This window comes from Bos mutus, chromosome 14 (assembly GCF_027580195.1).
Source record: "Bos mutus isolate GX-2022 chromosome 14, NWIPB_WYAK_1.1, whole genome shotgun sequence".
In the NCBI taxonomy this organism is placed as follows: Eukaryota; Metazoa; Chordata; class Mammalia; order Artiodactyla; family Bovidae; genus Bos; species Bos mutus.
Genome location: NC_091630.1, coordinates 38,109,012 through 38,137,009, shown reverse-complemented (window position 1 = coordinate 38,137,009; position 27,998 = coordinate 38,109,012). Strand labels below are relative to the sequence as shown.

The following is a 27,998-nucleotide window of genomic DNA, read 5'->3' as shown; positions in this document are numbered from 1 at the left end:
CTGGATTTTCTATCCTTCTGTTTCTTTGTGCTGTTGTGGGATTCCCTTTCCCTGTTTACTAATTCCTCTACTGTGTCTAAGGGCTTCCCTGGTGGCTCAGAGGTTAAAGCGTCTGCCTGCAATGTGGGAGACCTGGGTTCGATCCCTGGGTCGGGAAGATCCCCTGGAGAAGGAAATGGCAACCCACTCCAGTATTCTTGCCTGGAGAATCCCATGGACAGAGGAGCCTGGTGGGCTACAGTCCACGGGGTCGCAAAGAGTCGGACACGACTGAGCGACCTCACTTTCTCTTTCTACTGTGTCTACTCATGGCAGCCATTATCAAGTGAGCTCCTGACCTCAATAATCCTTACCATCTAGTTTTCACACCATGAGTAGCTTCCTTTTACATTAGATCAGGGTTGATTTGTATGACCAGATAGGTATGGTTTGTATGACCAGAATATCATAGGGTCGACAGAAGTGGTGGTGGGAGACTTCTGAGGTTAGGTCATCAAAAGCATTGCACCATCTGCCTCATGCTCTTGGATTTCCAGCCCTGAGGAAAACCAGCCACCCTGTTATCAGGCACTCAAGCAGCTCCATAGAGAAACCCACATCGAAAGGAACCAACTTCCCATCTATATGAGTGAACCCCCTTTAGATGGCTCCAACCCCAGTTAAGTTTTTAGATGACTGTCCCCCAGCCAATTATCTGATGGCAACCTCATGAGAGAGTTTGGGCAAGAATCAGCCAAATTAACCATTCCTGAATTTCTGACTCACAGAAACTATGAGAAAGATTATGTGATTATTGCTGCCTTAAGTTACTAAGTCTTAGGATGATTTGTTACATGGCAATAATTAGCTAATCCACCCATCAATCAAGTTTTAAAATTCAGATCTTGGATTTTTCAGGTGGCTCATTTTGAGAGTTTCTCGTTCTTGTCTAAAATTTCCAGCCTTAAAAAAATCTCACAGAACATATTAAGAATATTTTTTGGAACTCTGTTTGTGAAAAATTATGTGGAGCCCATGTTTCCATTACCTGTTGTTTTTCTTGTTTTTGTTTTTTTTTTAATCCATACTGTTTGCTTTCCTCATGAGCCTATTATTAAAATAGTAGACACAGTATATGAAAATTTGTAGAAACAATATGAGATCTTGATAACATTCTCTTCTTTGAGAGAGATTTTACTTTGCTTTGCTATCAACAGGCTTAGAAGCCAGAAATCTGAGATCATCTTGTTTCAATTTCAAGGATTAAAAATGACTTAAAGTTGTGTTTCCAGCTCTGAGAGGATAGTCTATTTACAGTTTGTGTTAACTTCTGGTGGGTAGATATTTAGTGTCTTAGTACAAAGTCTGGTATATTTACCAGGCGCACCTCAGCTTTGGCGGGTTCTAGAGACCAGTTTTATTCATCTAGTCCATGGGGCTGTAGGAGTCCTGTTCAGTTTCTCAGCCTTTCAGTTACTCAGCATTTCAGTTATGTTTTCTGGGGTCAGCAGACATCTGAGAGAAAAAGTGGCCCCTCATGGCAGGCTCACTCTAGATTTTCTTATTTCTCACATTTCCCCCATAATTCTGCCTGGTTAGATCTCTGATGTTTCCAAGCAATTCCAAGTGAGTATATTTCATCCAGGTTTTATTGCTCTCAGTAGGAGGATTGGCCTAAATTTTGACCGTTACAAGAAGTGGAAGTCTTTACATTGTTTTATTAGCTAATCTAGAACACTTCAGACAACAAAAACAAAATATGTACTTTCTTTTTTTTTTTTGGCTAAGAGCCTAATGGCATCACTTTTCCAAACCACTTTACATAGTATAGGAATTAGTACTCTTTAAATAAAGTTGTAAACATTTACTACAAGTCAGCCCATCAGAAGAGTATAAAAAAACTCCTATTGATAGAAATAAACTCTTTCTAGAGAATGTCAAGCCAATTCCTCCAAGGCCAAATCCCTAGGCAGGTAGGCTGTTGCTCCTCACGTTTAGCCTTCAGAACACGGCCCTGGTCTAGCTCTGTGGGGAACCCGGCAGTCATGCTGTGAGACACTCAGCACTGTGGAGAGGCCTTCAGGCCGCTGAGAACATTCCCCACCATTTCTGGATTGTTTGATACCGTCATTACACCAGAAAGCATAAAAGTTAGTTACTGAGCAAACAAAAGAAAGAAATATTTCCAACATGTAGAGAGATCTTATTTTTATAGTAATATGACTATTAATAACAATTACACTTCCTGTAAGGGTCAAAATTTAGACCAACTCTCCTACTTAGACTATTAGATCAAACAAGATAAACTAGAACTTAAAACATTTTTGATTAGGAATGGAGGAAACAAATTCCCACATGTAACAAGGTCATTTTAAAAGGAATATTTTAAGTCTGTATTATAGACAAAACCTTTTTACTGCTGAAATATAGTTTATCTAAAATAGAAAGCTGAACATTTAATGAAGATGTTTTTGCAAGTTTTACCATGTATCCCAATTGAATTACAGGATTTTATAAGAACTACAGGACTACAGAATCACACTCTTGATTTATTGATTTGGGACTCAAATGTTCAAAGTAGGTTTTTTTTTAACTTTTTATTTTATACTGGAGTAAAATCGATTTACAATGTTATGTTAGATTCAGGTGTACAGCAAAGTGATTCAGTTATATATACACATGGACCTATCTTTTTCAAATCCTTTTTCCATTTAGGTTGTTACATAATATTGAGCAGAGTTCCCTGTGCTATATAGTAGCTTCTTGGTTTTCTATTTTTAAATATAACAGTGTGTACATGACCATCCCAAACTCTCTAACTATCCTTTCCCTCTCGTTCCTGCCCCCTCCCAACCGTAAGTTCTTTCTCTAAATCTGTGAGCCTGTTTCTGTTTTGTAAATAGGTTCATTTGTATCATTTTTTAAAGATGCCGCATATAAGGGCTATCCTGTGATATTTCTCCTTCTCTGTCTGACTGACTTCACTCAGTGTGACACTCTCTAGATCCATCCATGTTGCTGCAAGTGGCATTATTTCATTCTTCTTAATGGCTAAGTAATAAAATAGAAGTACAGATAAATGGAATGGGATAGAAAGCCCAGAAATAAACTCATGCACCCATAGGTGCATCAATTAATCTACAGCAAAGGAGGCAAGAATATACAATAGAGAAAAGACAGTTTTTTGAATAAACGATGCTGGGAAAACTGGACAGTTACAGGTAAAAAAATGAAATTAGAACATTCTTTAACACCGTACACAAAAATAAACTCAAAATGGATTAAAGACTTAAATTTGAGATTGGATACTATAAAACGCTTAGAGGAAAACATAGGCAGACCATTCTCTGACATAAATGACGGCAATATCTTTTTTTTTAATCTATCTCCCAGAGTAATGAAAATAAAAACAAAAATAAACAAATGGGACTTAAACTCAAAACATTTTGCACAGCAAAGGAAACCATAAATAAAACAAAAAGACAATTCTTAGAATGGGAGAAAATATTTTGCAAACGAAGCAACTAACAAGAGATGAATCTCCAAAATATACAAACAGTGCATGCAGCTCAGAATCAAAAAAATGAACAACCTAATCACAAAATGGGTGGACACTTAAATAGATACTTCTCCAGAGAAGACATACAGATGGCCAAGAGGCACATGAAAAGATGCTCAACATCACTAACTATTAGAGAAACGCGAATCAAAACTACAATGAGGTATCACCTCATACCAGTCAGAAAGGCTATTATCAAAAACTCTACAAATAATTAATGCTGGAGAGGGTGTGGAGAAAAGGCAACCCTCCCGCACTGTTGGTGGGAATGTCAATTAGTACAGCCACTATGGAGAAGAGGATGGAGACTCCTTAAAATAGAACTATAATAAAACACTAAAAATAGAACTACACTATAATCCTGCAATCCCATTCCTGGGTATATATCTGGAGAAAAACATGGTCTGAAAGGATACATGCACCCCAATGTTCATTGCAGCACTGTTTACAATAGCCAAGACATGGAAGCAACCTAGACATCCATTGGCAGAGGAATGGGTGAAGATGTGGTACAAAGTAGGTTATTTGTTGACAGAAAGCCCAGTGTTTTTATCTCCATCACTATCTATTGATGGCAATTGACACATGAAGCTGGCCCTCAGACTGAGACACAGCCACTACAGGGAGACTATGCTCTATTAATAAATAATCATCAAGTTTCTTTATTCATCTCTACCATGTCTGAGATTTCTCTAATTTTCTACTCTTACTAAATCATCCTGCAAATTGCTTGCTCCTCCTACCCTTTCTTCTATACACCCCCGGCCATTTCAATCTGTTCAAGAATCTTCAATGATTTCTGGGTACTTACCCAGATCTTCAAGGCGTCAACATTATCTGGTATCAGTCTCCTTATTCTTTTTCAGATAAACCTCTACTTTATATGTCAGTCATTTCACTACTCCCCACATGATGCTTATTTTTGCTTTTGTGATTCTCTTCCAGCTTAGATGCTCTCCTTTCTCTTTATTTATTCAAACCGTATTCAAGATTGAGTCATCAAATACCAAGGACCTAGCACTCTTATTTATTAGACTCAAACACTACTTTTACCTACATATTTTTTCTATCAAATCTGATCCATGCTTGCAATTCTTTTCATTGAGATTATTGCAAAAAACTTGAAGAACATTATATACCAACCTTCATTTTATTAATGGTATTGCAAACCTGCTGAGCGAGAGGCAGAATCTTCATAGTCTTCTAAAGTGCCACTCACAAAATCTTCATTCAACAAATGCCTTTAAATACATTCAACTTAGTGTCCAAATCTAAGTAACAGTCTTTCATTGGCCCATAATGAGACTGCTTAGCCCAGAATCATCATTTGAGTCACTCCTTTGCCAATAAGTTACCCAGATGACAAAATTAAAAGGTCAAAACTCATTCTGATAGAGACCTAATGCCTGGTGGATTATTTCCTTCCTTGGGTTATGCAAGGGGACGAAATGACAGACTCTGCTATGTTAATTATAGATTTCCTATTTCATGACTCCATATTTTCAGTATGAAATATGCAGACCTTTTTTTTTTTGTCAACTAAAGGATATTTAAACAAGTTTACAATTAATTTTTTTCTAGATGCCTTAAGCAAATCATTCTCTTAGATTCATGTTCAGCGAATGTTTCTTTGATACTTATGCTTGACAGAGAGAAATAAAATATAAACAGGAAAGAAGGAATTCCAGTTCAGCATATTAACCAAGGAAAACATTAACTGTCCTTCAGAATACAGTCCGCAAATAGTCTGTTTCACTGCTGCAAGGTCAACAGAATTATCCTGTGGTCTCTCTGCCTAGCCGATAAACTCTTAGTTAAAGATTGCTTCATTCCTTTCAAAAGAGGCTGGTATAAGGTTATATGCTATTTCAGTGGACAACTTTAAATTTTCTCTTTGTTTGCAATACATTTTCCTTAATGTATAAAGCCTATTTTGATGAATTAGCAAGAAATATAACTTTATGCTCCTAAAGTCAGAGGTCTTAGAATTTTAGTAGCCCGTATTTAAATATTATTGTTTCTATAGTAGTGGTCCTTTACCCTGTCTGTCCATGAAAATTACTACGGGAGTTTTTAAAAATACATTGATGTTTGAGCCCACCCCAGAATTCTTTATTTAATTAATCTGGCCTAAGGCTATAGGCCTTAAGGCTTTTTTGTTTGCAGTTTTTCTGTTGCTCTTGTTTTTTGTTTTTTAATTTAATGTGCAGTAATGGTTAAGAATCACTATTCCAAGTGGAGAGCAACTGGGAGGACCAGAATAACTGGGTAAAAGAAATAAGTTTTGAAACAATTGAAAAAAAAAAAAGTAGGGGTTTCCTTGGTGGGTCAGTGGTAAAGAAGCTGCCTGCCAATGCAGGAGATGCAGGTTCGATCCCTGGGTTGGGAAGATCCTCTGGAGAAGGAAATGGCTACCCACTCCAGTATTCTTGCTTAGAGAATCCCATGGACAGAGTCTGGCAGGCCACTGTCCATGGGGTCCCAAAAGAGTTGGACATGACTTAGCAACTAAACAACAATAACAACAATAAAAATAAAAACCATAATTTATTCAGTACTTATATATGTATACCAGATAGCATGCCAAGCGTGTTTCATATTGCATCAGTTATCTATTGCTGCATAACAAATGACCCTAAAGCTTAACAGCTTAAACTACAAGCATAGTCTCATGGTTTCTGTGATCAGAAATTTGGGAGTCACTTAGCTTGGTGTTCTGGTTCAAGGTTTCCCTTGAGTTTGTAGGCAGGATACCAGCCAGGATGGCAATCATGTGAAGGCTTGACTGTAGACAGACCTTTCATAGAAAGGGTCAATGGCAAGGGGGTGGCAGGAAAAGGTAGTTCTTTGCTGACTGCTGGCAGGGGTGCTCAGTTCTTTACTGTGTGGGCCTCTTCACTGAGCTGCTAGAGTGACTTCACAACATGGCAGCTGGCTTCCCCCAGAGCAAGCGATCCCAGAGAGAGCAAGGAGGAAGTCATCTGCCTTTTACGACCTAATCTTGGAAATTATATATCATCAATTGTGCCACATTTTATTCACTAGAAGTGAATCACTAAATATAGTCCACTCTAGGGAAAGGCAGTCAAGCTCCATCTTTTGGTGGTAGGAGTATCCAAGAATTTGTGGCCATACACACACACACACACACACACATATGTATACACACACACATATATTTAAATAAAGACAAATGTATTAGATTACAATTCTGGCAGTCAGAAGCTCAAAGCAGATCATCAGGACTACATTCCTCCTAGAGACGATAGGGGAGAAACTGGTTCTTTTCCTTTTCCAGCTTCTGGAGGGAGCCTGCACTCCTTGGCTGCCGGCCCCTTCCTCCATCTCAAAGTCAGCAGCCAGTGAAGCATCTTCAGCCTCTCTCTACTGCTATTGTCACGCCGGCTTTTGACTGACCCGTCCCCTCCCTCTTATAAGGATCTTTATGACTACATTGAAGTTGAACCTGAATATCCCACCCAGATATTTCAGAATCGCCTGAGAACTCAATATTCTTAAATTAACACATCTTTAAAGTCCCTTTTTCAATGTAAGGTAACATATTGCACAGGTTTCAAGGATTAACACATGGACATTTTGGGGGGACCATTATTCTACCACACTGTCTAAGCTGCTGGGTATAGACGCCTTCTGAAATCCATTCCATTTGAATCTAAACATGCCAAAATATTTCTAAGTTGTGTTACACAACTAAAAATGAACAAAAAAATGTATTCTCATTGTAAAATATGCAAATACTATGATAAAATTGATTTTACTTCACCATCACATTTAATTTCCTTCCCTCTAGGTGACTATTATTATAAATGAGCACCATCTATGTTATGAAGTCTATCTACATATTTGCATAAAATAAATGGACATATATATATATTTTTTTAATTAACTCTTTATTTGGAATAATTTTCAAATAGATTTATTGAAGAGTTGTATAAAACAATACAGAAGGGGACTTCCCTGATGGTCCAGTGGTTAAGACTTCATACTTTCACTGCAGGGGGTTCAGGTTCAATTCCTGGTCAGGGAACTAGATCCCACATGCCTCAATTAAAGATCCTGAGTGCCACAATTAAGACTCAGCACAGCCAAAAAATGACAAGTATCAAAAAAACAATACAGAGATTTCCTGTATACCCCTAAATTCACTTTCCCCTAATGTTATTTCACATTACTCCAATATGTTTGTCAAAGTTAAGCAGCCCAAACTAGAACATTACTATTAACTAAACTCCGTTTCATTACTATTCTTTTTTTCTCTTCCAAGATCCATCTAGGATACTACATTGCATTTAGTTGCCATATTTCCTCTAATGTTTGATGATTTCTCAATTTTTCCAAGTTTTTTAAGACTTCAGTTGGTTTTAAGGAGTGCTGGTCATTTATTTTGTAAAATGTCCCTCAATTTTGGTTTGTCTGATGTATTTTCTCAAGAGTAGACTGTGGTTATGTGTTTAGGGAGGGATTACCAACAGAGGTAAAGTGCTTCTCTCATTACCCCGCTGCAGAAAGGAGATCTTATCAACATGATGTTTCTATCATCATATTCACCTTGACCTTTTACTCTTTAGGGATATCTACCAGGCTTCTCCACTATAAATTTAATATTTTTCCTTTTCCACACTCTTTTCTTTAGAAGTGAATCACTAAGTCTGGTTCATACTGAAAATGAAGGGAGTTAATATCCACCTCCAAGAGCAAGGGTATCTACCTAAATTATAAAGGATTTTCTGTAGGGAACATTTGAGTGGACATGTTATTTTAGAGCTGCACACGTATATTCTATCATTCGGTTTTTACAACGACCCCAGAGGACCATTGCTATTCCTATTTTATAGATGAGAAATCTATACCTCAAAAAAGTCAAGTGATATGCCAGAGGTGACACAGCCAGTGAAGCCTGCCTTTTAATGTGAGGTTGGTTTGATACCAGAGTCTATATTCTTTTACTGAGCCCCTTGACCTTTGTACTATTAAGAACCTATTATTGTTGGTACTATTCAAATGTATTTTTAATATTCTACAAAATTCTCAAGAACTTGTTAGAGAAGGCAGTACAGGGTTTGTGCTCAGTTGCTCAGTCAAGCCTGACTCTTTGCAATCCCTTGGACTACAGCCTGCCAGGCTCCTTTGTCCATGGACTTTTCCAGGCAGGAATACTGGAGTGGGTTGCCATTTCCTCTTCCAGTGGATCTTCCCGACCCAGGGATCAAACCTGTGTCTCCTGCATTGGCAGGCAGATTCTTTACCCCTGAGCCACCTGGGAAGCCCAATTCAGGGCTTGCTTGCTTATATCTGGTTGCGTATTGTTTCCCTGATGTATGTCTGGCTTTCCCAATCAGACTTTGAAAGCAGGGACAAGTTTTATACACTCTGCCTCCTCTGAACACCTAATACACAGGTACTCAGAAAATACTTCTTGCCTGAAAAGAAAGTGAGTCCCTTTCCTCATAGTTTCCCATACTGTCTTGAGCATCTACCAGGGGACTACAGTGGTTGATCCCTTCCTGCTCAGACCCAGGGCTAAGCCCTAAGATATGACAGGTTCACATCAGAATGACTGAATAGAACCTGGGGGTCAGGCTAGAACTTCAGGAAAAGCAAGGAATGTTGAGATTTTCCCTCTTTCTACTCTAATGTGCAATTAAGTATCTGATGAGAACATTTACCAATTTGGATTATTTTACAAATGCTCAGCCCAGAGATCCATCAGGCTACGAGTACAGTTTTTGGATTTCTAAAGTAGTGCATTGTTTTCATCCCACCAAAGATTAGGAGTCATATTTGTGGGTCATACCTAACAAGTCATTTTCTCCAGACCTTGGGTTACTTGGGAGTCTTGATTCCAGGAAAACCATTAGTCTTTCTGTCAACCTTTCTTCCATGGCAGGTATCCATGGCTCAGGTGAGTGTCCCAAGTGTGTGCCTGCTAAGTCGCTTCAGTCATTCCAACTCTCTGTGACCCTATAGGCCATAGCCCACCACGCTCCTCTGTCCACAGGATCCTCCAGGTAGGAATACTCAAGTGTGTGTCATGCCCTCCTCTAGGGGATCTTCCCAACCCAGGGATTAAACCCATGTCTCTTATGTCTCCTGCATAGGCAGGAGTATTCTTTACCACTAGTGCCTGGGAAGCCCACACTTGGATTTAGTTGAATCACTCTGTCTCCCTGGGATACAGAAGCAAACCTTTCCTCTGGAGAGGAAGGCAGCAAAGTTCCAATCTTCTCTCCCCATCCTTCCTGACCTTGTCCTGTTTGCTGTGTAGATGGACAAACAGAAGCAGTCCAAGGGAAGGGGCTAGCTCTGGATAAGCTTGTTTGTCAACATGCTAACCAACTTAGGGAGGGTTAGCAAAGTTCTCCATTGGAAGATAATAGTGTATCAGGTCAGTTACATTGCAAAACATTTTCCTTCTCCTTCAGCCTTTTAGCAAGAAGGTATGTTCAGAAACCATGTCTGGTTTCTCTCTCTCCATTCAAAGCACTGTCTCCTGGAGCAGCAGAAAAGAAGGAGGTTGTTTCCTCACCTACCTCTAGAGTTGAGAGACTCTCAAATCTAGATCCTTACTCACAGACTCCAGGGAAAAAGAAAAAGCCTCCCCACCAACCAATGCGAGGCATAAAGACTCAGCAACATTTATAAACATGCTTAAGGCTGTGTCCTTACATGTCTCAGTAAGTAAATATGAACTAAAATATAAATGTGTTCTGGAAAGAGAAAAATATGGGCATGGGGATGTTCAGAGAAACAGGTAATTTTCAGAGCTAACCTAACTACTTTTCCAGCTGTGAGACGCCATTGGTGCGCCTTCTCCATTCCCACCTGATCTCTGAGGGCTCCTGGGAACTCAGTCAGCCCGGAGTACCCTCTCCAGCCCAGAACCCTCTCTCCAGCTCATCACTGTCAGCACAGTAACTCTGCCACCTACCACCCACATGACCTTCCCTGGTGAAACAGTCTCTCTAATCTTGACTCTGCCACCTACTACCTACGTGATCTTTACCAGGTAAATCAATCACTCTGAATCTGACTCACTGAATACTCGAGAGGTATCAGTGCCTAACTGCATAAGGTCACGTGAGCGTAAATGAGTTAACTAATTAGTGTAACATGCTTATTAGCACAGTGGATGGTTCAGTCTGTGATGGCTTTTATAATTATTGAAATGTCCATTCCTAATGATCTGAAGACTTCAGGATATGTGAAGTGAAATGTGGCTCTAAATTAAGGGGAAAAGTTAGACATTTTCATGACAAAATCAGTGAATAGCTTCCAGGTGGCAGGATAGGGAGATCTTTCTAGACTTGAAATGAGGCTAGTCTAATTTAAGGTGTGTTGTGAGTGTAAAACAAATGCCAGATTTTGATGACTTATTTTGAAAAAAAAATCTAAAATCATTAATAATTTAAAAATATTGATTACATGTTGAAATGATAATGTTTCAGACATGTTGGGTTAGATAAAATATAACTTACTAATTTCACTTGCTCCTTTTCATTTTTTAAAATGTGACTATGAGAAAACTTAAAATGACATGTTTCTTGCAACACAATATTATTTTTTTGCACTGTGCCATTCTAGAACACTGAAGGAACACTGAGAGAAGTACTCCATTGAATTACACCCTAGGCCATGAAAGAATTAATGCATCTCCCCAAGATACTGCTTGAAAGTTACCCAGTTACAATGGAGCATGAAGCCAAATATGTCACAAACTGCTAATCACATCATTAAATATAGTTTCCCCTATTGCATTGTGTAATCACTTATGAGAGCAAGAGCTTAGAGACTTTCAAATTACAGAAAATTTCAAATAGCCAGTCAAGAAATGTTCTTGTCATCCCTGCTACATTTGTCTTGATCTAATCTGGCTGCAATTTAATGCATGGCATTTTTATCACAATCCACAAATGCACTCAACTAGCACAAATACACTTATTTATGCACAGAGCCAGGGAAAGGGTTATCTTTGCTTAAAATAATGTGCTTAACTAATGAACTGTCCCTTTAACTGTTGGGGAGGCCAGAGGTAATGGGCAGACACACATGAACTAAACCAATACTAAATCTTCACATAGTTAATTACATGGTTTACATGAACCAGAGGATAAACAGGTGCATCTCCGTTTTTTATGGATCCTCAAAACTCAGCCCTAGTTCCTAAACTTTGAACTTACCCCTTGTGGTAGTAAATTGCTACAAAAAGGAATCAAAACAATATAAAAGAAACAAACAGAAAGAAACTACCCCTGTATGCACTGATGAACTCTCTTTTAAAGAAATCTACAGTCAATCATTTAAGAGAAACATTTACAATTGAGATGGTCAATTTTTAAAATGTGTAAGTAAATTTAGAATGAAAATTGTGTGTGTGTTTTTAAGAGGAGAACCATCTCTTCCACTCCTATCACATCATATAACATTTTCCTAAAATATACTTTAAGTATAGGTATCATCCTCTCAACATACTTAATATAAAAAATGTTAAATTCCCAAATTCATAATTAAGGAACTAAATAATTTTACTTCTTTTGAGCCCCTGTGGAGTTAAGCAGTGTTACATTATATTTTTGATGGCACCCTTTACTTCTTCAATGTTATTATCTATTATATTAAACTTTAAAGATAATCAAGACTAAAAAAAATTCAATTCAAGGAATCCCTTGAGCACAGAGGGAAATTCCTTAGTTACGGTTGATAAGGAGGTGGCAATTACACAGCTCAGTTCTAGCACCAGAAAAATGTTCTAGAGAAATCTAACTACAGATGGGCATAACAGCTTCCAGAAATAACGCTCTCTGTTAATAATGTCTGGTATCTTAATGTATTGGCCACCCACTTCAGCCAAAGTTTATTTGAATAGCGGAGATACCCTAAACTTACACTAAATAGAATACTTTAAAAAATTTATATGCAATTTTGCTAGAAAGCACGTATATCACAACAGGAAGGATTCCTATACATTTAAGTGTTTCCATTTTTTTAAAAAAATGTACTTTGCAAACTTTGCCAGTCCTCTTTCTGGGACTGGCCAAATTCCACAGATCAGATTACAGCTGAAAAAACACCATACTTCAAAATGAAGTGGAACACGAGCTTGGAACTAACTAAGCAGATTCTAAAGACAGACAGGGTGTATGAAACAGGAACAAGCAGGCCCTTTGGAAAGATAAGGAAAACATCAAAATTGTCTCAAGTGCTCTTAGCTGATTAAATATATTTCTGCCAGGGGAAAGTAGATTTAATTTCCTAGTACAACTCAGACTTTCTCAGGACTCTTGTGAGGATTGCAAAATGGTGCAATCATTCTGCAGAACTGTGTGACAGTTTCTTATAAAATTAAACAAATATCTACTTTATACTTCTACGTGTTTACCCAAGAGAAATGTAACCTCACACAGGACTGTTCTCAGGGCTGTTGGAAAGATTAAATGAGATCATGTGTGTGGAAGTGCACACAGAGTCGTGCACGTGGTAGGAACTTATGAAATAATATTTTCAACCTCCTTTCATGTATTTGGATGTAATAGCATATAGGATTTCAACAGTGCAGACTTTCATTTATATCCTGGTTCTACTATTCACCTGTCATATCCATTCATCCGACCTTTTTTGAGTACAACTCTGTGCCAAGCACGCTTCTAGATGTTGTGGATACCATACTTAATGTGATAGTTCCAGTCTTTACTCTCATGGGGTTTACATTCTAGTGCCCTGGACAGGATGATTAAGTTTTCTTCACTTCCCTTTCTATCTCCGTAATTCTGGAGGACATAAGAATCAACTAAATACAATCTGTGCTTTCAAGTATTTTACAAACAGTGAAGGCAACAGACAATGGAAGCAAATTCAATGGTGAATTTTGGCAGTAGGTGCTGTGAGAGGAGTAAGGACTCAGTGCTGTGGGGGATGGGCTCTGAACTCTGCTTGCTGTCAAGGAGACTGGTTACAGGAGTGAGCCAGAGAAGGCTTCCTGGAGGAAGAGCATTGAAGTGAAATCTGTAGAGTAAACCAGGCAAAACCTACTCCCAAATTCACCATATTATCAGAAAGATAAAATGAGGATATAGTTGTAAAGGCACTAATCAGTCCATGAAGTCCTTTATAATTTAAAGAGCAATAGCATTAAGATGGAAAATTGGTGGGTAGTCTTGAATCCAGTTCATACTCTCTCTGACAGTATGTTTTCTTCCTAACATATGTGCTTAATCTGGGCTTCCCACATCTGCCTCCTGGGATCCCAACACTTCAAGCTTTCTGCTTGAAGGGAGTGGGTCACTGAATAAATTGTAATCATACGGGGCCAATTTTGACTTCCAGTCAAGTTTCTGGATTTGCTAAATTTATAGTCTGCGGTGTAGCTCTGTGGTTGGCCACACCGGCCTCTAGCCATGAAACAGGCTTTTGCAACAAACCAAGATTCTTGCTCTTCTGGAACCCATTGAGTACTTAATAATTTGTTTTTTTAATTTAATTGAAAGGCTCTGTTTATGGGACTCAAATACAGTTTATACCATAAATAATCAGAACTTTAAAGCCATGCAAAAAAGCACCAACTCTGCTGGAAAACCTTTGATCTGTACTTGATGCTTTGTTTTATATGCTACACACACCTCTGGGAAAAAAGGGAAGTAGGAAGTGGGACTGGGGACACTTGTGGAGAAAATTCCTGCTTCCAACTATTGAGGAATTAAAATGAACTTGGAAAAGGATGTCCTTAGAGAAATGTAGACTACGTTCAGTACATCCTCAGTCCATGGAGTGCACTTAGGCTGACTGAAGGCCTTCATGATTGCATTAGCAATTAGGATGGAAGTCACTCCAACTACACGAAACTTAAACCATTTCAGTAACTTAAACAAATATTTAAAACACTTTAGTTTCCTCTCGGGAGGTTGTGATAGTTAATAAAGCAATAATTCTTGTAATGACAAGGGTTTATGTGATATTATAACTCAATGTTAGAGATGTTTTCTGGATTTTCAGAAAAAAAAAATGAATTATGATAAAAGATGCCCCTCCATCAAATAATGGCAAGTAGATACTCAGAAACCAAATCTGTGGTATATCCAACAAAAGTGGGCCCTATGCAACGTTTAATAGAACCCTTTCCTCAACTGGGGTATACTTGAGCCCCCTCATGTGAATAGGGAAAGTATTATGATGCAAGACGAAAGAAAATTTTTTTATTTTGGGGGAAGGACAAGATGAAACCAACCATAAAAGGTGCCCAAGGCATCTGAGTCAAGTCCATCAGCCAGTCCTGCCAGCCCTGGCATCAATGCCTTATACTCATACACAATCAGACTTCTGACTTCAGAGTTCTCACTCTGCTCTGGAAGAATCTAACAGGCTTCCCGCATAGTCTGATGACCCAAGCCAATGGTTTAGCAACATCTTCTTCTTTTTTGAACCACTATATAGAAACAGTGAAGGACAGGGAGGCCCAGTTGCTGCAGTCCGTGGGATCACTAAGAGTCAGACACAACTTAGCTACTGAACAATAGCATATAAAAATAAACATCCTTGATGAGTGGAAATGGAAGAAGAATGGGCAATGATGGTGGGAAATAGCAGGAGAAAAAGCAACTTGCTTTTGGGTGGGAAGAGGAATGAGTAGGAGAAATTTCTGGAAAGAAGACTGACTGGAACAAGGGAGACTTGGCTTAGAATCAGAAAAGAAAGCACATTTTGGAAGCAAAGAAAAGAAGAGGAAGTTAGCTAGTTTGAAGATGTCTTCAAGTTCTAAGCCTCCAGGAGCCGTGTCAGGCCTGGAGAACAGTGAGGAGTATAGAATTTCACCTCAACCATTGCTTATTTAACAAATGCATATTCAGCACTTAACTGTCTAATCATTGTTTTTGGTGCTGGGGATTCAGCAATGAACCAGCAGAAACAAAACTCCTTGTTCTCATGGAACTTAGGTTCGCTGGGCAGGTCCAAAGCAGCTTGATATCCAGGTTCCTCTTCCAATGAGTTGAGGGTGTTTTTGAAATGAAGCAGGACCCTATGGTCCTTGCTGACCCCCGCCCCCCAACCCATGTCCTCCGCCTGCCTTTTGCCTATAGAAACCTTTAGTCAAAGCATAAGTTTAATCAGAGAATTGAGAAAGAAAACAGTCTAAGGAGACTAAATAATAATAATGCAGTCATTAAGCATAGTCAAGGACCTTTAGTTCTTTCTCAAGGGCAATAGATAATATTCTGAGCCATATCCTGTGAGCTGTCTTAAAGATACTGAAACACCAGGCGGAGAAGTTAACTACATTAACAGATGACCAGACTATACCCAGGACATGAGCTGCCACGATTTTAAGAACTGACTGCAAAAAATGGGAACAAATGGACCCTAGAACTGAAGACTGACTGTAACTAAAACAATGAAGATGGTGCTGGTCAGACCACTAATGACCAATTCAAAGATGACTGTTAGAGATCATGCAGCCCCCTACCACACTGTCTATAAAAGCTCTCACCCACTGCTTGTCAGGTGGGGGAGAGTCAGCCTTTGGACAGATGTCCACTACCCTCCCCGCTACCCCTAGCATCTGAAATAAAGCCAACTTTCCTTTCCACCAACCTGGTCTGTTTATTGACCCCCTACACATACCTTTCAGTAATACTTTCAGTCCCTCCACCCAGCAAAGAGTTCCACCTTCTAACTCTTAAAGTCTGTGCCATTTTAACCATCTTCAAATGACCAACAGGCTTTACCCTCCTAGTAGATTATAATCCCTTTGACTTGAAGACCATATCTCTTCTTATTTTATATTTAAAGCAGAGAAAGAAACTTAGAGCCTGGATCACTTAACACATGTGCAGTTACCGCTCAGCAAATATCGTCTGAGGGAAATGGTCCCTGAAGAGAGGAGCAAGAAGCAAGCCCCTGGGACCCTGCCCCAGGGTGTCAGTCACCATCAAGGGATGGACCTGTCCTCCATCCCTCCTTCCTTCCTGATGTGACTGTCCAAGCTGGATTTGGTCCATTTGGGTTTTGTGAGGTGTGCAGATCTTCTCCTACCAGGGCTGTGCCAACTTCTTCTAGGTGTAGGTACTTACCAAACTTCTTTAAGCTTTGGCCTGAACTTAGTGCCCAGCAAGCTTCTACTCAATATCCTTCAAGTGGATCAAGAATTCTTCCTGGGTGGGCAAGTAAACTGAGGCCAGGAGTTCAGATGATGCTTTCCCACTATTTCCTTAGTCCTCCCTAACACACCCCCTTCTCAGGCAGCTGCAACACTGCTCAGGGTTGGTGCAGGAAGTCATCCCTTGGGGTCACTCAGATCCACCCAGTTTACACTTAGAAGAGGCAATGATCACCAAGTGGTAGAATTAGGGGCCAGCTATCATTCCTCACTCTCACTGACTGGGGTGGTCAGCGGGGGTCTCCTCCTGTTTCAGGCACCATTCAGTAAACATCTGTCCAACAGAAAGACAATGTAAGCTGCTTACGTCATTTTAAATCTTCTAGTAGCTACATTAAAAAAAGGAAAGGAGGAATTAACTTTAATCATGCATCTTATTTAGCATAACATATGTAAAATATTGTCATTACGATTACATTGCAATGACAATTGTGATTACATTGTCAACATGTAATCAACATAAAAGTTACTGAGATATTTTTCATCCTTTTTTTCCTTACAAAGTCTTCAGAACCCACTGTGTATTTTAAACTTAGAGCACATAACTATCTCTTAAAACTCAACACCCATGGAGGCCCATGCCACTAGAGTGGAGAACACAGCTCAAAGGAGTTCTGTGAACTCTCTCAGGGCATCTTGTTTGAAGACAAATCTTTTCACATAAATGTCAATTTAGGAAAAATCAAATGTTTAGAATAAAGTGGAAACAGTGACAGACTTTATTTTCTTGGGCTCCAAAATCACTGTGGATGGTGATTGCAGCCATGAAATTAAAAGACACTTGCTCCTTGGAAGAAAAGCTAGACAACATATTAAAAAGTAGAGACATTACTTTGCCGACAAAGGTCCTTATAGTCAAAGCTATGGTTTTTCCGGTAGTCATGTATGGATGTGAGAGCTGGACCATAAAGAAAGCTGAGCACTGAAGAATTGATGCTTTGAATTGTGGTGCTGGAGAAGACTCTTGAAAACCCCTTGGACTGCAAGGAGATTAAATCAGTTAATCCTAAAGGAAATCAACTCTGAATATTCATTGGAAGGACTGATGCTAAAGCTCAGTCTGATACTTTGGCCACCAGATGCAAAGAGCTGATTCATTAGAAAAGACCCTGATGCTTGGAAAAGATTGAAGGCAGGAGAAGGGTGACAGAGGATGAGATGGTTGGATGGCAATATCGACTAAGTGGACATGAGTTTGAGCAAACTCTGGGAGACAGTGAAGGACAAGGAAGCCTATCATGCTGCAGTCCATGAGGAAGCAGAGAGTCAGACATGACTGAGCAATTGAATAACAACAAAATGTTTACAAAATAATAGCTCTAATAAATTTTGTGTGGGAAAAGGTTTATTTTTGCAACATTGACTACTAATTTATTTTAGCCAAAGAATGTTATTGTGAAACTTTTGCTCCTTATCAGCCACAAAAATCTGAATATCTGGACACACTGGAGAAATTACGTGGCAAAGCTGAGGAAGGTTTTAGACTTTTGGCCGGCTTCTCACCACTGGGGGCATTCTGCCCTGACCAAAGAATGATTCCATGGGTCTGTCCCCTGCTTCTTCCTGGGTCTTTGTTTATAGTGGCAAGACAAGAGCCCTATGAAGCGGCACAGAAGTAGACTGCATCTTGGTTTCCAACATGTGGGCCTGATGTTTCTGTAGTCTGCCTGGACACTAACTGTCCCTCAGATGAATAATGTTTGCTTCCAAGGTGGTGCAGTGGTAAAGAACCCGCCTGCCAATGCAGGAGACGTAAGAGATACAGGTTTGATCCCTTAGTCAGGAAGATCCCCTGGAGGAGGAAATGGCAACCCACTCTAGTATTCTTGCTTGGAAAACCCCGTGGACAGAGAAGCCTGGCAGGCTATAGTCCATGGGGTCACAAAGAGTTGGACACGACTGAGCACTTGTGTACTGAATAATGTTTAATTTTCAGTAAAAATTAGTTCAGTTCAGTTCAGTCACTCAGTCACGTCCAACTCTTTGCAACCCCATGAATCACAGCGCGCCAGGCCTCCCTGTCCATCACCAACTCCCGGAGTTCACTCAGACTCACGTCCATCAAGTCAGTGATGCCATCCAGCCATCTCATCCTCTGTCGTCCCCTTCTCCTGCTGCCCCCAATCCCTCCCAGCATCAGAGTCTTTTCCAATGAGTCAACTCTTCGCATGAGGTGGCCAAAGTACTGGATTTTCAGCTTGAGCATCATTTACTGACTACTAATTATGAGGTGAACACGGTTTTGGGGGTTGCATGTTGTCTCCCATGTATTTGTACTATTTCCCAAAAATAGATGGAAGATATAATGATAAGATAATAACCCACGTAAAAGTATTAGTGAATTACTAGTAATTATTGATATCTCTCTTGCATGTCCCACAATTAATGGAACCTAACAGTACATGTGGGAGAAGGCAATGGCACCCCACTCCAGTACTCTTGCCTGGAAAATCCCATGGATGGAGGAGGCTGGTAGGCTGCAGTCCATGGGATCGCTAAGAGTCAGACATGACTAAGCGACTTCACTTTTACTTTTCACTTTCCTGCATTGGAGAAGGAAATGGCAACCCACTCCAGTGTTCTTGCCTGGAGAATCCCAGGGACGGGGGAGCCTTGTGGGCTGCCGTCTATGGGGTCACACAGAGTTGGACACGACTGAAGTGACTTAGCAGCAGCAACAGTACATGTAAGTATTCATGAAGCCACCTGGTTCTAAAGTATGGGCTTCGGCATCACAAATCACTCTTTACCAAGTGGGTCGGCACTAGTTCACAGTTTTGCTCTCGTTCAGGTGGTCCAACTCATTGTCAGCCAGGGTTCACCTGAGATGGGAACCTCCCACTGCTTCTCTGTAACTGAGTTCATGTCTCTGATTAAGAAAACCTGGGTTCAGAACCAACTGTGTGCTGAGATTAATTGTCCAATACTAATACATTCAACATAGACGATTGCATTACATAACACGTACCAGCTACTTTGCAGTATTTCCTTAGGCATAATAAGCTTTTACCAGTAAAAACCAAATCAACGTTAATCTGCAAAGCTGTTGTTTTACGTCCACTGCGAAGAAAAAAAAGAAGAAAAAAACAGAGTGAGATAAAAGTAAATCTTATCAAGGAAGTGGGCCCAAACAGTTGTCCAACCAGTTCTCTCCATCCCCTTCGGGCAATCTGATTCATATAAACTGAGGTTCCAAAGTATATTTTATTTAATTGCTGAGAGCAAGAGCTTGGTAGGCAGTTTTGAGCTAAGCTGTTTATTGTACTGACCTGATCTGCTTTTGGGGAAAAGTGAAAAGTGATCTTCTAAAGTTAGCATTTCCAAGCTGGTCTACTTACTTTACGTGCTCTATTTCCTTTCAATTGCATCAAGAGGAAACAGGTAGGAAAGATGAAAAGTCACCCTTGCAAACAAGAGCAAAATAGTCAAGTTTCAAAGCTGCCTGGTAGACAGTAGCTAGCAATACCCTCTCATATTTCCAAGCAAACACAGGCAAAGCCACATTTTTTCCTACCTCTGTAAACTGTGTTGAAACAAGGTATCCACAATGCCTTCTCCCCGGTCTCTAAAAGCTGGCCGTTGTTAAGTGTTTAATCACACATCTGAATCCTGAAGAGTAAAGAAGCCAGCTAGGTAGGGACTGTTTGATTTACACCTCTTGGCTGGAGCTGTGAGTGCCAAGCCGACCTGCCCTGTACTCTGCAGTCAATCGGGGAGCCCCCGGGCAGAGGGCAAGTAAGCCAAAGCTGCCCCCGGCCCCCTGAAGGGTGGTAGGGAGTATGCAGCACACACCAGTTGCGTTCATGAGGAAACCATCTTCCTGCCCACCCAGCGCTATATTTAGAGCCATCTCTTGGCATGCAAACTTATATTTCTGGGCTTTCTGCCACTCAGATGGGGGGAAAAAAAGGACCAGAAAAACTGGTTTGGTTCCAATGCTGAACCCAAACAGTAAACGTTGAAACATGGCCTTCCCCGTGGCTCTATGTCCGTGTCAAACATCACTCCTTCTTCAAAAGCAATGGGCACTGGATGTGGCTCTTTTTGTGGATGTGGATACTTTTTTTTCATGACCCTAATGAGGAAAATGTGTACTACTCTAAAGGAAGCAGTGAAGCAAATTTCTATGGAAAGGACAGATGATGTTGAACTTTTTAATGTAGTATCATCCAGGCTGGGGTTGTCAACTTCTCCAAAGATGTGTTAGCCCCTGAACAAAAGTGAAAAAGTGTTGGTCACCCAGTCATGTCTGACTCTTTGTGACCCCATGGAACTGCAGCCTACCGGGCTCCTCTGTCCATGGAGTTCTCCAGGCAAGAATACTGCAGTGGGTTGCCAATCCCTTCTCCAGGGGATCTTCCTGACCCAGGGATTGAACCTGGGTCTCCCACACTGCAGGCAGATTCTTTACCACATGAGCCACCAAAAGTCACTTCCCAAAGCTAGCTCCTAAGCGGATGTAAAAAGAACCCGAAATGCTAAGTTGCTTGGCCTCTCTAAGCCTTTAGTGAAGACCCAACAAGAAACACTCCCGATCATTCTGCTGTTTGGCCACAAGAACATCTGGCATTTGGGAACATCTGAGTTGTTCACCAGGAAGAGAAGTGACACAGGAAGAGACTTTGATACACACCCACCCTGAGCCAGTAGCTACAAGTCTTACAAACACCAGTTCCAAACCATGGAGGGCCTGGCCATATGAAAAATGAGCAAGACAAATAGCTCTCTTCAACCTAAGGGCCCTTCCCAACTTTTCTCTCCCAGCGTGTTTTTTTTCTTACAGTCATATTTACTGAGTTAATTTCAGTAAGTCTTTTTGCTCAGTATCCTGCTATAGCACTCACTGCCTAGAAATATAGTAGTGAGACAGCTCTTTCATCCATAAACATAGCGTTGAGCAGCACAGCCATTCAGTGGTTTGGGTATTTCCTCCTCATCAGCACATGTCATCAGCTCTAATGACTTTAACAACTATATTAAAGGAAAGAATAAAAATATCAAAAGTTCTGCGGTCATTCCCCCATCCTAAAACTAATAACATGACAAAAAACTAAAACATAAAAGAGCCCTCCACAAAATTTCTTGAAAATAGTAAATGATATGAATACACAATAGAGTCACTGGACGTGAAGTATGAACACTTCTGAAAGTTACAGCTCTATATAAAACCTCTAAATGCCGGTGGCTCAGTCACAGAGAATCCACCTGCAATGCAGAAGACGTGGGTTCAATCTCTGGGTGAGGAAGATCATCTGGTGAAGAAAATGGCAACCCACTCTAGTATTCTTGCCTGAGAAATCCCAGGGACAGAGGAGCCTGGTCAGCTACAGTCCACAGGGGTTGCAAAAGAGTCAGACACAATTTAGCAACTAAACACCACCACCGGCAAACGGACAAGCGCAAAGGAAGCTGACTAGCTGTCAAACAAAAAAACACTCTCGGTGTTTTTGGGACTTTGGGACTGTTCACAAGGCCTCCTTCTTCTAGGTCCAGGTGGAATTCAAGGGCTGCTCCCTTGAAGTTGGGCACAGCCACACAATTTACGTGAGTGAGAGGAATGTGAGTAGAAGTGGCCAGTGTTGCCTTTCTAATACTGGTGCTCACGTCTCTGTTCTCTTCTGGGCCAGATGCACCTGAGTCCTAGATGGGTATGAAGCATAAGCCAGAAATAAACCTTTGCTGTTTGAATCCAATGAGATATGGGGGTTGCTTGTTACCATAGCAAACCAGGCCTAACTGATCAATACAGTAAATTAGTAAAGAATAATAATTAGCAGAAGATAATTGTGTCACAGGTCCTTGTACTGAAAAGGCACCCAGGTCAGTCCTTCCAGGAACCCCCCCTCCCACCACAGCTTAATATTTGTAGCCAGTCAACTTCTAACTGTGATGTTGGAGAAGACTCTTGAGAGTCCCTTGGACTGCAAGGAGATCCAGCCAGTCCATCCTAAAGGAAATCAGTCCTGAATATTCATCGGAGGGACTGATGCTTAAGCTGAAACTCCAATACTCTGGCCACCTGATGCGAAGAATTCACTCATTTGAAAAGACCTTGATGCTGGGAATGATTGAAGGCGGGAGGAGAAGGGGAATACAGAGGATGAGATGGTTTTATGGTATCACCAACTCAATGAACATGATCTTGAGTAAGCTCCAGGAGTTGGTGATGGAGAGGGAAGCCTGGCGTGCTGCAGTCTATGGGGTCGCAAAGAGTCAGATATGACTGAGTGACTGAACTGAACTGAACTACTGAACTTCTAAGATATCTCTTAGCAGGTCTATTGAAACCCAAAGCAAATAAAATGTTCAATAAAAAAAAATAAATAAATAAAAATAAAAAGGGTCCAGCTAAGAAAACAGACATGACTGGAGAGAAACGAAGCGATTCCCAGAATCTCTAAATCGATTGCTCTCAATCCTATGCAGGCCCGGCCCCAAAGATTCAATAGCTTCATTTGGTTTCAGTTAGAAATCTAGGCATCTGTACTGCTTCTCAGTCTCCCTCTCAGCATGCAGCCCAGCTTAAGAACCATGGCTTCACATAGCTGGGCTCTGTTATTTTCCAAAACTCAGTCCTGAGACATTAAATATTATAGGAAAAAAAGAAATGCCCCAACAACAGTGCCCTTAACTGACATGTTCATGTTACAAGAAATGAGCATTTACAACTACTGAGATTGTCAGTTTTCCCCTGGTCCAGCAGAACATGTTCTCAATCCATGGTTAGTGGGTCATTTTGTACTCTTAGCATTCCATCCTTGGAGTAGCTCTAATAGTAGCTCTAAAGAGGCAGTAGCTCTAATACTAACACCATAGTATGTGACGTTCAACAGTCAGGGAGTCAGCTGTCCTATAGAACTCTGAACACAAGTTCAGTATGGATTCAAGATCAGGGCAAGAAGTCAGCTGGGCTAAGGGACACTACAGATGCATGGGATATGTCAGCAGATAAAGTGTGGCTGAGGACCTGGAGTATCATCGGAGCCCCTCAAAGAACACATTTAGCTACAACAGAAAGCTAAGTCTTCTGGAGACCAGGAGAGACTATTCAAGAGAACTGTATCATCTCTCTTCCCCCTAAGAATATCCAGAGCCTCCCCATGAGGAGGTATTATTCTCATTTCCATTTTAGAGACTAGGCAATTGAGACTACAAGTTTAAGTGACCTGCCCACCATCACATGGCCATGAGCATCACTGAGGAGTAAAGAGAACACAGGGGTTCACAATCAGCCCCGTGATGTGGAGGAAAGCCGAGAGACAGGCGGCTTACAACAATTCTCTATTGCTCTTCCTATTGTCACAATACCTATTTCCTAGGAACTTGGTGGAGAAGGCAATGGCAACCCACCCTAGCACTCTTGCCTGGAAAATCCCATGGATGGAGGAGCCTGGTAGGCTGCAGTCCATGGGGTTGCTAGAGTCGGACATGACTGAGTGACTTCACTTTCACTTTTCACTTTCATGCATTAGAGAAGGAAATGGCAACCCACTCCAGTATTCTTGCCTGGAGAATCCCAGGGACGGGGGAGCCTGGTGGACTGTCATCTATGGGGTCACACAGAGTCCGACACGACTGAAGCGACTTAGTAGCAGCAGCAGCAGCAGCAGCAGGAGGAACTTGGTATAATTGAAAGAGCATGCCCTCATGGTAGACCCGTAATGCAGAATTTTGACAAAGACATTCCTGAATAATTATTTCTGTTCAAGTGTATTTATTTTAAATTGAAATTTTGATAAAGTGTGGCATCAGTATATATAATTCACTCCCCTGCTTAAGGGTAAACATCATTTACTCAACCATCCATGAAGATTTTAGAACCTTCTGAGTGTTTCTTACTGCATATATAAGGGGAGCAGGAAAGACACAATCACCACCCTCTCAGAGCTTATAGTCTGGCTAGACACACAATTAAATAGCAAGAAAATTGTGCTAAGGGGTAGGAAGGGACAAGTATTATGAAGTCTTACAAGGTGTCCATGGAGCCAAGGTGTCCATGGCTTCCCTAGTAGCTCAGGTGGTAAAGCATCTGCCTGCAATGCAGGAGACCCAGGTTTGATACCTGGGTCAGGAAGAACCCCTGGAGAAGGAAATGGCAACCCACTCCAGTATTCTTGCCTGGAGAATCCCATAGACAGAGGAGCCTGGCAGGCTATAGTCCATGGAGTTGCAAAGAGTTGGACACTACTGAGTAACACACACACACACACGTACACACACACACACACACGTACACACACACACACACGGAGACAAAGAATGGCCAGCTGTCCTTCCAAACATTTGAAGTGCACTGGGCTTTGCTTCTTATACATGCAGCCAATTTAACACATACCCTCTGTGTCCAGGCTTTGTGCTTCTCCAGTGCTGTGTCATAGCTCTGCCTTTAAAGCAACTGGTATCCATACCACGTTGCTTCAAATAGCTCTTCACTGTCATTGGAAGCATTGCCAGCTTCGTGCATAAAGGCCTTCTTCCTTTGGTTTACTGTGAAGCAATTGCTCAGCCAGTCACCAAGTTATCAGTTATCACAGGAGCAGGCAACCGAGTGGAGCTGCATTAAAAGCTGGCTTTCAACCTGCTGAGTTACAAAGCGTAATTTGGGCCTTTATTCTACCTTCATTTAAGACATGTGGGAAGCTCGCTTCCCACCAAAAGCCTTTTGTCAACTGTTACACTTATTAAGCTTTTTGGACAGAGTCATAGCTCTGAGACAGACATTTTGCCAATATCCCACTCCTTATCTGCAAAAATCAACACTGGCTTTGTAGATCTGTTCTGCAACTCAATTTCAGACATTAAAAAAGAAAACAACGTACAATGATTTGCTTTCAGAATTTCCAAGATGACCATAACTGCTAATGACAATGAAATAGCGAATACTTATTAGGCTCTTACTATTTAAAAAGTACCATTTGCTAGGTGCTTTATGCATGCCATCTCAATTTAAACTTTATAAAAACCATATCAGATCAGCACTAGGACAATACATAAATTCTAAAGCACATATTTTCCTCACATTCTATGTTAGTAAGTAAGGTACATCTTGGAATAAATCAAGTTATATCACAGTGTAAGACTCACCGATAGAGAAGAGACTTGTGGTTGCCAAGGAGGAGGAGAGTAGGAGACAGATGTATCGGGACTTTGGGGTTAACAGATGCAAACTATTACAGATAGAATGGATAAACACCACGATCCTACTGTGTAGCACAGGGAGCTACATTCAATATCCTAGGATTAAACCATAATGGAAAAGAATATAAAAAAGAATGTATCTGCCTCTCTGTCTATAACTGAGTCACTTTGCTGTACAGCAGAAATGAACACATTATAAATCTACAATACTTCAATTTTAAAAAGTGATAGCTAGTTTAATTGGTAGCCATTGTTCTCTGTGAATTACATATCAAATAATTACATATCAAATCAAGTGTATTTTAAAATCCAGGCTGCCTCAGATGAAAAAGATTATGGCATTATTAGCTCCATTTCACAGATGAAGAAACTGAGGCTCTGAAAATTTTGAGTATCTGGCCCAACGTCACACAGAAAATAAATGGCAGAACAAGGATGTGATCCCAGGTTTTTCTAGCTCCAAAGTTAGTGCTCTGGACTGGTACACTGTACTGCTTCCCACCACATGGAGATACAGCCTTTAATAAACATTCATTCAAAAAAAAAATAAAATAAAAAATAAACATTCATTCATTAAGCTCCTAGCATCTGATATGAGTTAGTCACCAAGTTGGGAATGCTGTAGATACTGGGTAAGACACTTCTTCATAGCACTATTTAAGGACTGTGGGTATCTGAACAATGAATTAGAATGTTAAGCTTCATACACTTTTGATGGACTCCAGCATAACACCTGGAGCTGCTTTTTCATTAGCTAAATACCTTACTTCTAGCCTTACACTGGGTGCTGCTGCTGCTGCTGCTAAGTCACTTCAGTCGTGTCCGACTCTGTGCGACCCCATGGACGGCAGCCCCCCAGGCTCCCCCATCCCTGGGATTCTCCAGGCAAGAACACTGGGGTGGGTTGCCATTTCCTCCTCCAATACATGAAAGTGAAAAGTGAAAGTCTCTGAGTCATGTCTGACTCTTAGCGACCCCATGGACTGCAGCCTACCAGGCTCCTCCATCCATGGGATTTTCCAGGCAAGAGTACTGGAGTGGGTTGCCATTGCCTTCTCCGTACACTGGGTGAATACTATGTAAATCAACATTTTAGTATGATAGACAGAGGCTGAGTTGACTGTCAGTGGTATTTCCCTGCTACTATTCACACCCTGTGTAATATCCTCCCCATGAGTGTGGCCAGGACCTGTGGCTTACTTGTGACCGATTGTCATTGTTCGGTCACCCAGTCAAGTCCGATTCTTTGCGATCCCATGGACTGCAGCACGCTAGGCCTCTCTGTCCCTCACCATCTCCTGAAGTCTGCCCAAGTTCATGTCTATTGCATCGGTGATGCCATCCAGCCATCTCATCCCCTGACACCCTCTTCTCCTTCTGCCCTCAATCTTTCCCAGCATCAGGGACTTTCCCAATGAGTCAGCAGTATACATCAGATGACCAAAATACTGGCTTTTGAGCATCAGCGTTAGTCCTTCCAACAAGTAGTCAGGGTTGATTTCCCTTAAGATTGACTGGTTTGATCTTCTTGCTGTCTAAGAGACTCTCAGGAGTCTTCTCCGGCACCATAGTTTGAAGCCATCAATTGTTCATTGCCCCACCTTCTTTACAGTCCAGCTTCTCACAACCGTATGCGACCACTGGGAAGACCATAGCCTTGAGTATACAGACTTTTATTGGCAGAGTAATGTTTCTGCTTTTCAACACACTGTCTAGGTTTGTCATAGCTTTCCTGCCAAGAAGCAAATGTCTTCAGCTTTCATGGCTGCAGTCACCATCCACAGTGATTTTAGAGCCCAAGAAGAGGAACTCTGTCACTACTTCCACCTTTTCACCTTCTATTTGCCATGAAATAATAGGGTCAGATGCCATGATCTTAGTTTTTTTTAATATTCAGTTTTAAGCCAGCTCTTTCACTCTCCTCCTTCACCCTCATCAAGAGGCTCTTTAGTTCCTCTTCACTTTCTGCCATTAGAGTGGTATCATCCACACAGCTGAGATAGTTGATGGTTCTCCTGCCTCTCTTGATTCCAGCTTGTAACTCATCCAGCCTGGCATTTCTCATGATGTGCTCAGCATTTAGTTTAAACAAATAGGGTGACAGCAGACAGCCCTGTCATATTCCTTCCCAATCTTGAACCAATCAGTTGTTTGATA

At 40.9% G+C, this 27,998-nt stretch overlaps 1 protein-coding gene and 1 long non-coding RNA gene across 4 annotated transcripts in view; both read right to left on the bottom strand.

Annotated features, from left to right (window-relative positions):
- ZNF704 (zinc finger protein 704) overlaps window positions 1–27,998 on the bottom strand; it is a 279,969-nt gene that overhangs the window by 130,147 nt on the left and 121,824 nt on the right. The window lies entirely within an intron of this gene.
- On the bottom strand, window positions 5,520–26,604 carry LOC138990692 (uncharacterized). The gene is made up of 6 exons (XR_011466754.1): window positions 25,788–26,604; window positions 25,039–25,284; window positions 20,218–20,312; window positions 20,042–20,106; window positions 19,672–19,763; window positions 5,520–16,977 (listed from the first exon to the last, which is right to left on the bottom strand). It is a non-coding gene; the product is annotated as an uncharacterized lncRNA (long non-coding RNA).